This window comes from Acomys minous (assembly GCF_964271855.1).
Source record: "Acomys minous genome assembly, chromosome: 5".
Lineage (NCBI taxonomy): Eukaryota > Metazoa > Chordata > Mammalia > Rodentia > Muridae > Acomys > Acomys minous.
In genome coordinates, this window is record NC_140494.1 from 86,304,831 (window position 1) to 86,320,620 (window position 15,790).

Consider the following 15,790-nt stretch of genomic DNA (forward strand, 5'->3'; position numbering starts at 1 on the left):
AAAATGAATCAAAGACACCCCTGCTTACACTGTTAGGATTCCCTCAAGAACACCAAGTTACATGATCATAATATATATGCAGAGGACCTAGGTCAGGCCCATACAGGCTCCCTCATCATCTGTTTAGTCTCTGTGAGTCCTTTTAACCCTGATTAGTTGATTCTGTAAGTTTTTTGTGGTACCCTTGACTCACTATCCCCAGCTCCTACAATTCTTCCTCTGCCTATTGCACAGGATTTCAGAACTCTGCCTAATGGTTGGTTGTGGGTCTTTGTATCTGCTCCCATCAGTTACTGGATGAAGCCTTTCTGACGATAATTATGCTAGGCTCCATGGTCTGTCTATAAGTATAGCAGATTACCATTAGGAAACATTCATTGAACTTGATGATGATGATGATGATGATGATGATGATGATGATGAGGAGGAGGAGGAGGAGGAGGAGGAGGAGCAGCACCAGCAGCACCAGCAGCACCAGCAGCAGTAGTAGAATATATGGCCAAGCATATCTGGTTCTATCCTAGGTCTCTGGGCTATCCAGCCTCTGGTTCCTTGTCCTCCAGGCAGTATCAGTCATGGGCTCTCTATCCAGGCATGGGTCTTAAATTGCACAAATCATTGGTTGGCCACTGTCTAAAGTTCTGGGCCACTTTTACCCTGGCATATCTTGCAGGTAGGACACATTGTAGGTCAAACACTTTTTTTGGTTGGGTTGGTGTCTTAATCCCTCCACTGGAAGCTTTGACTGGTTAGAGAAGAGGGTTAGTTCAGGATACTTCTCCCCCATTACTAGAAGTCTTCACTAGGGTCACCCTCATAGATTACAGGGAGTTTCCACTGCATTAGGTTTATACCTCACCCTCAAAATGCCTCCAATTCCACTTGTCTTTCCCAGTATTCTCTTCATACATACCCTCTCCACCTGATCCATCCTGTTCCCATCCTCACCCACTTCCAGTCCATCCTTGAAATCTATTCTATTTCCCCATCCCAGGGAGATTCATGTGTCCCAGCCCTGAGGCATTCTTGTTATTTAGACTTTCTAGGTTTGTGGATTGTAGTATGATTATCCTTTACATTACAAGCAATATCCACTTATAAGTGAGAATATACCATGTTTGTCTTCCTGGGTCTGGGTCACCTCACTCAGGATAATTTTTTAATTAATTAATTTAGTTATTCACTTCACATCCTGACTGCAGTCCTTCCTTTCTTTCCTTCTGGTTCCAACTTCCCTCCCTCTTCTCCCCTGCCCCTTCCCCTATTCCTCTGAAACAGGGAGCCCCCACACACCCCAGTTCATCAAGTCACACCAGGATTAAGTAGGTCCTCTTACCCTGTGGTCTGGTGAAGCAACTCCACCAGGGAGGAATGATACAAAAGTAGACAATAGAGTCCATGTCAGAGGCAGCTGCTGCTCCCCTTACTAGGGGGCCCACATGAAGCCTGATCTGCCCATTTACTACATCTGTGTAGGGGGACTAGATCTAGACTATGCATGGTCCTTTGTTCAGCCTCCACAAGATCCTCTGGGCCCTGGTTAGTTTGCTCTGTTGGTATTTTTTATGGAGCTCCTGTCCTTCCAGGTCCTTCTATCCCTCGCCTCCCACCCCCTCACTTTTCCACAAGACTCCTTATACTTTGCCTAGTGTTTGGCTGTCAGTCTCAGCATCTGTTTCAATCCACTGCTAGGTGGACTCTCTCAGAGGAGAGCTATGTTTGGCTCCTGGCTATGAGCATAAAAGAATATCATTAATAGTGTCAGGGACTGGCTCTCTTCCATGAGGTGCATCTCAGATTGGGCCAGACATTGGTTGGACATTCTCTCAATCTCTGCACTATCTTTATCCCTGCACATCTTGTGAGCAGGGTACATTTTGGGTCGAAGTTTTTCTGGGTGGCTAAGGGTTCCCCTTACACCACTCGGAGTCCTGTCTAGTTAGTGTGTATCCTCTTCAGTCTCTATGACCCCTGCTACTAGGAGTCTCAGCTGTAGTCACCCTCATATCTTCCAAGAAACATGCCCTGTCTTAGGTCTCCAGTTTGTCACAGAGATGTCCTTGTTCCCTGGTTTATTTCCTCTCTGCAGGCCCCCTGTGCTCCAGTCCCTAATCTCTTCAGGCCTGATCTCCACCCTCATTTCTCTCTGCACTCCCTCGCCTACCTGTTCCATCTTTTCTACTCCTATATCGGTGTATTATATTTCCCCTTCTGAATGAGGTTTAAGCATCCTCCCCTGGGTCCTCCTTGTTATTTATCTTCTTTGGGTTTGTGAATTGTAGTGTTTATCTCGAACTAATAGCTAAAATTCACTTATAAGTGAATACATACCATGTTGTCTTTCTAGGTCTGGGCTACCTCACTGAGGATGATCTTTCCTAGTTCCATCCATTTGCCTGAAATTTTCATGATTCCCTTGTTTTTTAATAACAGTAGTATTGCATTGTGTAAATGTACTACTATTTCTTTATCCATTCTTCAGTTGGGGGACATCTAGATTGTTTTCAGATTCTGGTTGTTATGAATAAAGGTGCTGTGAACATAGTTGAGCAAGTGTCTTTATAATACAGTAGAACATCATTTGGGAATATTCCCAGAAATGCTATAGTTGGGTCTTGAGGTAGAACTATTCCTAGTCTTCTAAGAAAGCACCAAATTGATTTCTAAAGTAGTTGTACAAGTTTACACTCCCACCAGCAATGAGGAGTGTTCCCCATGCTCCACATCTTCACCAACACGTGCTGTTACTTTGCTTTTTTATCTTAGCCATTTGGATAGGTGTAAGATGGAATCTCATAGTCCTTTTAATTTGCATTTCCCAATGACTAAGGATGTTGAGCATTTCTTTGAATGCTTCTTGGGCATTTGATATTTCTCTGTTTGAGAATTCTCTATTTAGCTTTGCCTCCCATTTTTAAAGCAGATTATTTTGTTGTTTAGTATTTACTTTCTTGAGTTCTTTATAAATTTTGGATATTAGCCTTTTGTCAGATGTGGGATTGGTGAAGATCTTTTCCAAATCTGAAGACTGGTTTTGTTCTATTGACAGTGCCTTTCACGTTACAGAAGCTATTCAGTTTGACGAGGTCCCATTTATTAATTGTTGCTCTTAGAGCCTGTGCTGTTGCTGTTCTGTTTAGGAAGTTGTCTCCTGTGCCAGTGAGTTCAAGGCTTTCCCCCATCTTCTCTTATAAAAAATTTAAGTGTATCTTGTGTTATATTGAGGTCTTTGATTCACTTGGACCTGAGTTTTGTGCAGGGTGATAAATATAGATCAATTTGAATTTTCTACATGAAGATATCCAGTTAGACCAGCACCATTTGTTGAAGATGTTTTCTTTTTTCTATTGTATGGATTTGGCTCCTTTGTCAAAAATTAAGCAGTCATAGGTGTGTGGGTTTATTTCTGGGTCTTCAATTTGATCCATTAAACTACCATTATGTTTCTATGCCAGTACCATGCATATTTTATTACTACTGCTTTGTAGTACAGCTTGAAATCAGGGATGCAGATACCTCCAGAAGTTCTTTTATTTTACAGGATTGTTTAGTACTTCTGGGTTTTTGTTTTTCCATATGAAGTTGAGAATTGCTCTTTCAAGGTCTGTAAAGAATTGTGTTTGTATTTTTATGGGGATTGCATTGAATCTGAAGATTACTTTTGATAAGATGGCCATGTTTACTATGTTAATCCTACCTATTCATAGGCATGGGCATATTTCCATTTCCTTGATATCTTCTTCAATTCTTTTATTCAGAGACTTGAAGTGTTTTTCACATAAGTCTTTGACTTTCTTGGTTAGAATTACACCAAGGCACTTTATATTATTTGTGGCTATTGTGAAAAGTATAGTTTCTTGAATTTTTTCTTAGTACTTTACCATTTGTATACAGGAGGCATACTGATTTAAAAAATAATCTTGTACCCAGCCACTTTGCTGAAGGAGTTTATGAGCTGTAGCAGTTCTCTGGTGAAATTTATGGGGTCATATCATCTGTGAATATTGATATTTTAACTTCTTCCTTTTCAGTTTGAAGTACTCTATTGAAGAGATATAGGCAGCCTTGTCTTGTCCCTCACTTCAGTGGGATTACTATAAGTTGCTATGCATTTAATTTGATGTTGGTTATAGCCTTTGTGTATATTGCCTTTATTGTATTTAGGTATATGCCTTGTGTCCCTGATCTTTCCATGACTTTTAACATGAAGGAGTGTTGGATAATATTAGATGATTTTTTGGCATCTAATGAAATAATCATATGTTTTTTTCTTTCATTTTGTTTATATTGTGGATAAAGTTGATGAATTTACATACATCAGACCATCCCTGAATTCCTGGTTTGAGTCCTACTTGATCATGGTGGATAATGTTCTCTGTGTATTCTTGCATTCAATTTCCAAGTATTTTGTTAGGTATTTTTACACTAATGTTCATAAGGGAAATTTGTCTGAAATTCTCATTTTTGGGCTCTTTTTGTGGTTTAGGTATCAGGTTGACTGTGACTTTATAGATTGAGGTTGGCAGTGTTCCTTCTATTTTGATTTTGTGGGATAGTTTGAAGAATATTAGTATTAGCTCTTTTTTGAATGTCTGCAGATCTGGGATAAAATCATTTCTCTCTAGGATTTTTTTGGAGGGAAATGAGAAACTTTTAGTGATTGATTCTATTTCCTTAGGAGATATAGGACTATTTAATTTGCTCACCAGATCTTGATTTAACTTTGGTAAATATATCAAGAAAATTGTCTGAACTGCAATTTTGAAGAGCACAGGCTTTTGAAGTAAGACTTAATAATTTTTTATATCCTCAGTGCCTGTTTTTATGTCCCTGTTTTCATTCTGATTTTGCTGATTTGGATATTATTAAAGTTATTTTTATAAAAATATTTTTTCTTAATTTCCATCTAAATCTGCCTATCACACAAATAATTGATACTATTTTCTATTTATTTAATGATAAGCATCACAACATAAGAACTGAACAGTTATTACTCTATTCTTATCCCTCTAAGCTAATTTGGCTTCCTCCCAGCTTACATCTCTCAGATACTTGCACTTTGTAGTTTTCCTGTTCCAGATTCTTCTCGGGAATATAACTTGGACATTTCCCATGGCTGAATTCCCTACTTCTTCCTCTTACTCCTTCTCCCCTAGCTGGCAGGAAGTCCAGCCCTATTCTCTCCTCTTCTCAGCCATTGATTGTAGCCTGCTTTATTGGCATACCATGGGATAATGGGGGAGCAGGACTTACACAACACTGAGACCAGAAAGTCTCAGGCCAAGGATTACAACCAGATAGGGGGAGGTACAGAAATTAGCATTTAAATTACACAATAACCTTATGTCTATAGGATATTGCCTTTTTGCCTTTTAATTAGTTTGGCTAAGGTCTTGTCTATCTTGTTGATTTTCTCAAAGGACCAGCTCTTGGTTTTGTTGATTGTTTGTGTTGTTGCCTTTGTTTCTAATTTATTGATTTCAGCCCTGAGTTTGATTATTCCCTGCCATCTACTCCTATCAGGTATGTTTGCTTTTTTTCTGGATATTTCAGATGAGATGTTGCTAGTATGAAATCTCTCCAATTTCCTTATGAAGGCACTGAGGAAGTGCTGGCAGTCTGCAAGTGAGGTCTTGCCTGCAGTTCTGGATAGAGCTGGGACTTCTGTTAGAGTTGTGGTCAGGGATATGGTGACAACGGGAGGTGGGACTGTTGGGTTATTCGGGAGACTTTTATATATTAAGTTATTTGGTGTAGGAAGACCCACATTATATGGGTGTCTGACTAAGTTAAGGGGAGAAGGGGGGCTGGGCAGAAGTATTTACTTCTCTCCTTCTTGACTCTGGATACAATATGATTAGTCCCCTAAAACACCTGTCTCTATGGTTTCTCCATTATGATAGACTCTACCCTTGACCTAAAACCCAAAGTAAACTCTTTTCTTCTTAAATTGCTTTGTCATTTATTCTGTGTCAGCAATAGTAAAGTAATTAACACACTCTGTTACAAACTGATAAATTATAGCTAAACTAACTGCTATAAGAACAACTTTAGGCTTTCTACACATATATACACATATATACACACATACAATCATCCTTTCATTTTTGTTATTTCCCTCTAGAGAACCCTGACTATATAGCCATGTAAAGCAGAAAATCTTCTCAGTTAGAGACTTGGGTGATTGTATGTGTATATATATATACACATGATTTTTACATAAGTCTGGTTGTCTTGGCTGTTCCAATCTGACACTGAGGGCCTGGAGAATTCCTAGAGTGCTGCTAGCATTCAAGATGTGTAGAAAGCCTAAAGTTGTTCTTATAGCAGTGAAGGAATACGGCACAGCCAGTCAACAAGAATAAATAAACTTGGTAGAATGAATTAAGTCATGCAGACAAAAGAATTTTCTTATTTCTAGCTTCTTTTATATGGGCTGTGTGGTGGTTTGACTGCTTGGTTGATAGGAAGTGTGGCCTTGTTGGAGAAAGTGTGTCACTGTGGAGGGGGGATTTTGAGCTTTCATATATGCTCATGTCTGGCCAGTATGAAACACAGTCCCCTTCTGTTGCCTGATGATCAAGATGTAGAACTCTCAATTCCTTCTCCAGCACCATGTCTCTGGCTTCCCCTAGATCCACCACCTGTAACAAAAGCTTAGTAAACATTATTTTTAAAAAATCATTGTGGTGATTTCTACCTCTGCGGGGTTGTAAAAGTATAATCCTCCTATGTTACTGAAAAGCCAAGGTTTCTTTGCTTCTTATCCTCACACTTGATGTGTCCCACTGGGAAGCTGGGAAGCACCCCACATTGCTATGTTGTCTCTTTCTGCTCAGCACAGTGAATTTCGGGTCCCTTAAGGAGTTAGCAAAATTGCAGTGGACACATTTCAGCACCACCTTGGTCACATGCTGAGTCTGTATTACCATTCCCCCTGTGAGCAGATTTGCTTTCAAAGAGCCTTAGCGCACATTTCATTGCAAGCACTTTACCGCCTGATTGAGAACTGTCCTTATAGGATACGAATGCAAAGTAAATACTCCGTAGCCACAGTAGACACATACAGATCTGCTGCATGTTTTCAGTCATGTGCAATTGTGAGGACTCAGTGTGTAAAAGTTGAAAGTATATAGCAGTTACAAGAGATTAGGGAGAGGGAATGGCCAGTATGTGCAAGTTACGAGTAGGTAAGAAAAAAGTGCCTCTGCTTCTCCTGCATGGCGGGCTGTCGATGCAATTGAAAATGAACAACAGATATTATTAACACACTTATTGTACATTTTAAAGTAGCCAAAAGAGAGATTTTAAAAAGGTCTCATCACAAAATGCTGAATGTACAGGTAACAAATATGCTAAGCATTCTAAATTGTCCATTCCACAATATATCAATGTGTATGTGTATTTATCATATTTTGGCCCCAAATGTTAGATTATGGTGTCAATTAAAATAACAGATAACAAATGAATGTGTGTGGAATATGCTACACAGTACTTTGCAAACAACCTTTTCAGTCAACAAACTATCAAGCACATCCAGTTTTTTTTCTCTCCTTTATTAATTTATTCTTGTTACATCTCAATGGTTATCCCATCCCTTGTATCCTCCCATTCTTCCCTCCCTCCCATTTTCCCCTTATTCCCCTCCCTTATGACTGTTCCTGAGGAGGATTACCTCCCCCTGTATATGTTCATAGGGTATCAAGTCTTTTCTTGGTAACCTGCTGTCCTTCCTCTGAGTGCCACCAGGTCTCCCCCTCCAGGGGACATGGTCAAAGGTGAGGCACCAGAGTATGTGAGAAAGTAATATCCCACAGGGGTCCTGCACATCCAGTTTTAATAACATTTTAGTATAACCATGGGTACTTCAGTTTTCTACATTGCACCATGACGTTATGATCCGTAAATACATTCTGAAAGTCATAGCTACTTTGAAATATAAATGACCCATGGATGGCAAGTTTGATGGAACTAGTAGACCATAGTATTCAATTATATAGGTTAACCATATAGTATTTAATCAATAACCTATTTGACAAAATAAACTGCTTTGTTTATATTTATAAATAACACTGTATGAAAAATGAGGTTCAGTGGCCTTCCTGCTCTTCCACAGGACTTGCGTTGGTTTCTGCCTCCCACATTAGATAACTCAAAGTTGTCTGAAACCCCAGATCTAAGAGATCTGCCCTGGGTGAACACACACTCACACAAGCACTTAAAATAAAATAAAATATTTAAAAATATCTGTATTTTTCTCTTTAAATGAGCTCCTTATCCATACAATGGAAATTTGTGGGTTAAATAATTATTTTTATAATTTTAGAATTGCTGATACATAATTCAATTTCTTCTTAATGGGTTCACATTTAAATTTTTTTAAATAATTAGACAACATTGCTTCTGATTTTGTCAACAAATTAAAATGGCATTTTGTTGCTTTTCATTTCTTAAATGAAATCTAGCCTTGATTTTGTGGTCAAATTTACTGATCATCCTTATTTATTCTTTAGTCGGCTGCATTTTTCTGTTATTCACTGAAAATATTTACACAGCAGAAAATATGTGTCAGACAGATTAGTCATCCACATGATTTATTGGGACACTCCACTCCATTTACTGCAATGTATTAGTTCATTTTATGATGAAGATTCATTCATATTATCTCTTTTATGAATATGTCCCATATACCTTTTCCCTTTGTTTATCATAAATGACTTTTGACATTTCTCCTATGTACAGTTACTCTTTAAGGTAAACAAATACTAAATATGTATTGTATGTATTTGTTTTACAGCTAGAATACTCATTACCACAAATAAAATAATAATTACGAATGGATTATTTAGAATCAATGAGCTGTGGCCTCAAAGCTGTTTTAATTGTTTATACTTATAAATAACACTGTATGAAAAAAAGTGGTTCAGTATCCTTCTTGCTCTTCCAGAGGACCTGGGTTTGCTTCCTGTTTGAATTATGATTATGGATTATAATTATTTGGGAGGTTTCCCAAACATTATTATAGTTCTCCTAAAGGGCATTGGTTTTTTGAAGGCCGGAGTTTGAGATTGTTTTAATTAATATAAAAAACAAGTCTATATCACATTATGGAATTATAATTATGCATGTATAAATGTCTTTACCATGTCTATATCCCTCTGGCAGTCTCATTTAATACTGAGTAAAATGAAAAGTAATATAGAAATAGAATGAGCCGAAAGTATTATAATTCGAGAGACCAAGCAGATGAACTCAGGCCTTGTAGTATAATGTGTTCTTTGTATAAATATGATTGCCTAGAAAGCCATTGTTACTGCTGTTTAGACTGCTATGCTGTGGCACTGTGTAATGACCCTGTGAGCTCTCTCTCTCTCTCTCTCTCTCTCTCTCTCTCTCTCTCTCTCTCATCACATGTGGAAGTGATAACACAGATATGTAGAATCCCTGATTCAATGATGGCTTCTGCTCTGCCAGACCCTATGAGCTATTCATGAAACACTGCTGAATTTTCATTCAGAAGGGCCAAAGAAAAAGGTTGGACCATTTTCTATGTCGTATGGGAATTCTATCTTACCTTTTGAATCACATGAGGGGAAAATGTAGAAACCATGTTGCTTCCTTTACACATCACCTGTGTTTGCTTTTTAGGTCAGTAAACAGAATGTCATAGTTAAATCTGACCCACCAAACTTAAGACACAAGTTACCTGGCTTTTACAGAAAGTCTGTTGACCATGTGCTGAATAGAAGGGCATATCAGTATCACTGTACTCCATAGTTTTACTGGCATTTTTCCCATTCCTCCTTTTCACAGCATTGAAGAGATTCAAAAGTCCCTGGCACAAGCAAGTTGCATGGACTGATACAGTGAACAGGCTAGCTAAAGGCTGCCAGCTTAGGCAGGAGAGGACCAAGCTGAGTAGGCTCCATCTAGGACCTGGCAAGAAAAGGCACACTACTAGGAAGGACAGGGAATTCAGCACTGTCTAAGGGGGTCAGCCACACAATCCAAAGGTATTTTAAGGTATTAAATTCCTGTCAGTTTCTTATGAGACCATCTCCTTCTTTCATAAATACCACGGTCATAGAATTTAAACACATTGGCTCAATGATCTTTGCTCTTGAAACAGACACTCCCAGCTAGCAATAATCAAAGACATTTTGACACATAGATAGAAGATTCCAGAATCTTATGGTTATTGTTGCAGTGTTTAAGAGCATGGAGGAAAAAATAAAAACTGTACTTAGAGACAAGCTTTTTGGAGAGAGAGAGAGAGAGAGAGAGAGAGAGAGAGAGAGAGAGAGAACAAAATCAGAGCAGCTTATGACAGACATAAGTCAATCACATGGATCAACACAACAGTACAAGGGTTCTGTGGAGCTCAGAAAGAGTGGTTTTAAGAGATGGAAAGGGACTGAGAGTAAGAGAGCAGCCTATATTGTCACGTTCCCTGCAATGGTTAACACTCGGTTAAAGAATTTCAGGAACTGCCTCAGACCTAGTTATTATCAATAGTAGTTTCCCAAAATGAACCATAGAGATTTACAATATAGTAAATACTAGTGAGGCAGATGTAATTACTTTTGCCCATCAACTGAGAGTTTCTTGGTGTTGCCTTTCCTCCTCAGATGGAAGTGTGTCCTGGAACTGGGGAGCCCAGGGACTACACAGCTCTGAGGTGGGGCAGTGTCCCAATGGAAGGGAATCCAGAGATACAGGAAGCCAGGAACCACACAGCTCTAAGAAGAGGCCTCTTCAGTAAATGTGTTGCAGCTCCCAGGGGAGGGTGTATTCTGGACTGAGCCAAGAAGCTCAGGAGGCTTAGTCCCACTTCTTCAGTGGTGCAGGCTCCAGGGGGAGGATGCCCGCAGCTCATCTGAGGTGCTCAGGAGCCTCAGCCCTGCTCTACTTCTTTGCTTCTTCCCTTCTCTCCATTGCGTCTTGGTTTCTTCCAATGAGAGAGTCACAAGAGGCAGCAAAACTTATAAAAAGAGATGTATAGGAAAGGTTCAGGGTGCGGAGGGGCAAATCCAGGGTTGGCTGCTCCCACTCCCAGAGAAGGACAGCAGGGAACTGAGCAGACACAGTCTTTACACAGAATTTCTTAGGAAACAGAACTTTCTAAGACAGATATTTCCAGGGTGAGGATTGGCGGGATTTCAAGCTTGGAGGCTGAGGGAGATTAGGGGTTGGTGGGTTTCTGTGGGAAGCTCAGGGATTGGTGGGGTTTTGTTCAGATTTTTCACCTAAAACTAGCATAATCTGGAAAAGGTCCCATTCAGGGCCTGGAGATGACCTTTGTGGCAGGTACAGAGGCTGGAAACACTGTTATGACAGTTAGAGAGGTCTGGGGGAAGGGTATGACTGCTAGAGCTCCCCAGGCAGGGGTCTGGTCACTTTCCTGCCTGGTGGGCTTACAAAGTTTACAAATTACATAAAATTTAAAAAGAGAGTCAATGCCAGGGTACCCTTTCCCTACAGACAGAATTAGCCTGACTAGTCAATAACTGGTAGCCTCGTCCATGTGAGAATGTTTCTGAGAGATGAATGAGCCAGGATAAACAGGGTTTTTCCTTTAAAAAAAAATGGGACGTGGGAATAAAAGAACAGGTGGGAGGAGCAAAAGAGTCACATGTGCGTTTTATGGGACTGGAGTTCACAGGGATTTTTGGTGGCTCTGCTCTTTGTTTTCTAATGGGACACTTGAACAAGGCAAATGCCTCATCTTAGTCCTTTGAAGAACATGTGGTACATATGTCTAGTCTATACCAGAGACAGGATTTCTTTTGTGCCCCTACATATAGAGTTAGGAAATTAGAGGCAATAGAAATGTGGCTAATAGTTGTTAGACACAATTAATTCCTCATTTGTTCTTCACCATTAGCCAGTGGGAGGAGGTAGAAACTCAGGCAGCTCTTGAACGCTTCCATTTCTGCTCTGTCTTTTTACTCTTTATCTCTGAACTTGTGCTGGCAGAGCTAAGACTTTTGGGACTACTGGGGCAGCACCAATACAATGTTTCCAACACATCTCAGTGTGCTTTCTTGGTAAGGAAGCAACTCCTGGGAGCAGTTTACAAGGCAAGCCTGATTGTCCAGAGAGTTCACAAGGCACAAGGATCTGTGGAATTTTCTTGCAATAAAAACTTTTAAACTAAACCTGAAGAAATTCTTTAAGAAAATAGAAAAAAAATGGATCAAGTTGAAAACGATCCCAAAAGGAGGCCCATGTGAAAGCTTCATTAACAAAACAAGAATTAAACTAATAGAGATTTAGTGACTATAGTTTTTGTGTGTGTGGTTTCTATTTTTAGTTGTTTGTGTAGGCAGATTATCATTCTGTAGTCAATTCTGACTGGAAACTCATACAATGCTCCCATCTCAGTGTCCTTAGTGCTGTGATTACAGTTCAAATACATTAACCTACTCTGTGTCTTGTTTCAAATACATATATATATATATGTGTGTGTGTGTGTGTGTGTGTGTGTCTGTGTGTGTGTATTTATCATGGAACACAATTTATATATACAAGACTGTATATTAAGCCCATTTACTACAAGTTCTGAAAGACTACAGATTCTTTGTGTAACGGGATTTTCCTGGGGAGACACAATAGCACATCTACTCACCTTAAATAAGGAACCCACCACAGACCAAATAAAAGATGGATACCACCAAAATCAAACTTGCTGAGCTATTTGCTTTATTGGCTTACCTGTGGAAATATGGTTGAGATGTTGCAGGAGCAGAAATGACTCAAAATCAGCTGTTTCACTGGAGCCCACCCCAGAACTGGTGACATCTCACAAGAACAGGGAACCTGGTACACTGTAGTCTTCAGGCAGCTCAACAGGTTGGAGAATGTCCTTCCCAAGTGACTCAGTTGGTCTAAACTTCCAAGCAGTTTGTCTTGTTTCTTCTTTCAGGCAGCTAGTCTGACCTCAGAGTTTTTTACGGAGCTTTGCTCATCTGAAAGTGACACCCAAGGGTATTTATTGTTTACTCTTGGAATACAGTGTCTTAGTGAATCTAGTCAGTTTCGGGGACTTCCTGAAGCTACTTTGAGTTGTTTACCTGCTGTCTCAAGGAGCTTCTCTACATAATGGAATGTCACAAACCTGAAGGAAACACCTGGTGCTGGCTTATACTACTGTCTCCAGAAAAACTAACAGTCATAATTGATTAAGAAAAATATGAGGATCTTACAAAAGGGGCAGGGCAGAAAGATTGTTTCTGGATAAATGCAGAGAAAGTGTTTTCCAGACACAAAAGTGTCATGTGCACATGAGCTCACACTAAGTATGACTGAATGCAAAATACCTACACAAGATCAAGCCAGCCAAGATCCCAGTACATATGGGTAATGTGATCCTTGAGTCTCTCCCCTACCTACTGGAGGAGCTAGTGGCAACTGACATCTACTAGAGAGGGATGCAGACCCTGAAAGCTGCTTATGTAGATGGTTCTGTACCCATGCACATACTGATAGTACTAGGTAGACTCAGTAAGGTTTTTTTTTTAAGTACAACATGAAGTTTGAGGGAAAGGTGATGGAGAAATAAGGAGGAAATAAGTGGAAGAGGGTATGGGGTATATTTGGTCAAAACACAACAAATTTTTGTAGTAGTTTCTTCTCTATTGCTGTGATAAAACACCATGAGCAAGGTAACTTATAAAAGGAAGAGTTTATTTGGACTTACAGTTCCAGAGGGTTAAGAGTCCATGATGGCAGGGAAGCAGGGAAGCAAGCAGGAGGCACAGAAAATGCAGCAGGAGCTGAAGGCTCACATCCTAAACTGTAAGCATGGGGCAGAAAAAGGAACCAAGAATGGCATGAGAATTTAAACTTTAAATCCTTCTTCCAGAGACAGACTTCGTCCAGCAAGAACACACCTAAACCTCCCCCAAATAGCATCACCATCCTGGAACCAAGCTTCAAATGCTTGAGAATAAGTGGAACACCTCGCTCAAGCAAACAGAAATGTGTGTATTGAAATTCTCAAAAAAAAAAAAGAACAATATATTTAAAAACTCACAATCCAAACATGCCTAATAAAACATCATTGAAGTGATATATATGAATTAAATATATATAGTATCTATAATCTATTTTGTTCTTGTTCATTTAATACTTCATTAAAATTTATCTTAATATTTGTTTGTATTGTGCGATGTGTATCTGGCTGGGTTAGTGTATTCAGAGCTGCCAGAAGAAAGCAACAGATCTTCCGCAGCTGATGTTACAGTATGATGTCATCCAGACTGCACTGGTGATGGGAACCAAACAGGGTCCTCTGAAAGAACAGCTAGCACTATAGTGTTGCAGGATATTTGGTCCCCTTATAAACTCCAAGCTTGCAGGCTGTAAAAACCTGTTGCTAATGTGGGATGGCCCGGTCTTTGCCTTAGCACATACACCTTTAACCCAAGAGTTTTCTGTAAACAGGATTAAGTAAAGTTAACCTTAGGTCAAGAGGCAGAGCAAGCAACCAGATTGACAAGACGTGAACATGATGGGGAAAAAAACATAGAGAGTGAGAGAAAGTCTGGAGGATGGACAGAGAGGTGCACAAGAAGTAGAAAAAAGAGACATTGAGTTGAATGGTACTTAAGACAACGTAGAGATAAAGAAAGGGCTTTTTTATTCTGGGACATGAGCTGATTAGGAAAGTCATCTGTGTGCCTTTTCTGCCTCTCTGAGCTAGCACTTTTTCTTTATTGATAAATTTTAACAATTAGGATGTTCTTTCTTCATAAGAACAGTCTATTAAGTAATTTCTCCAGCTTATTAAATTAGTTTTAAAGACAGCATACAAAATATTGGGTTTTGATTCCCAGGCCTGTGGAGGCTCCAGCTACATTCAGCTTAGAGCTCTCTCTGCCTATTTCCTAACTGCTTGATCTACTTGAGGTACAGCCAGAAGAGCAAGCAGAAGTGAGCTGCAATTTGGCCCCCAAACCCATTCACCTACCATTCCTTGAAGGCCTATAGGGGCCCAAGCAACATTCAGCATAGATCCCTTCCACTTCTTCCCCATCTGCCTGATACATGCAGGGCAAAGCTAACAGAACGACCACAAGGGCACAGCCAGTGGAGCAAGAAAAGGCATGCAGGTCCTCAAGAACATTTAGGTCCACCTGAGGCACAGCAACTGGAGCCAACACTGAGGACAGCCAGATGACTAAAGGCCAGAATAAGAAGAAGCAACAAAATCCAAGGCAAAAAGACACCACAAGAACCCAGCTATCCTCTATGACAGAGAGTTCTGGCTATTCAAACATAGACAAAGCTGAAGAGGATGACCTTAAATCCAACTGTATAAGGTTGATAGAGGACTTTAAATAATAAATGAATAAATCCATTAAAGAATTCTAGGGGGGCAGGCAGAGGCAGCACAGATTGCTGTGATTTCAAGGCCATCCTGGTCTACAAAGCAAGTTCAGGACAGCTAAGGCTACACACAGAAACCCTGTCTGAAAAACAAATGAACAATAACAACAACAAAAAGAAGAAGAAAAATACATGAAAATACAATAAAACAAGAAGAGTCCTTTAAAGAGGAAATAAATAAATTCCTTAAAGAAATACAGGGAAAAAAACAATTAAACAGATGAAAGAAATTAATAAAACTGTTCAAAAGCCAAAAATGGAAGTAGAAGCAATGAAGAAAAAACAAATTGAGTGAATCCTAGAGACATAAAACCTAGGAAAGAGAACATGAACAATAGATGTAAGCATCACCAACATAATTCAAGAGCTAGAAGAGAAAGAATCTCAGGCATAGAAGATA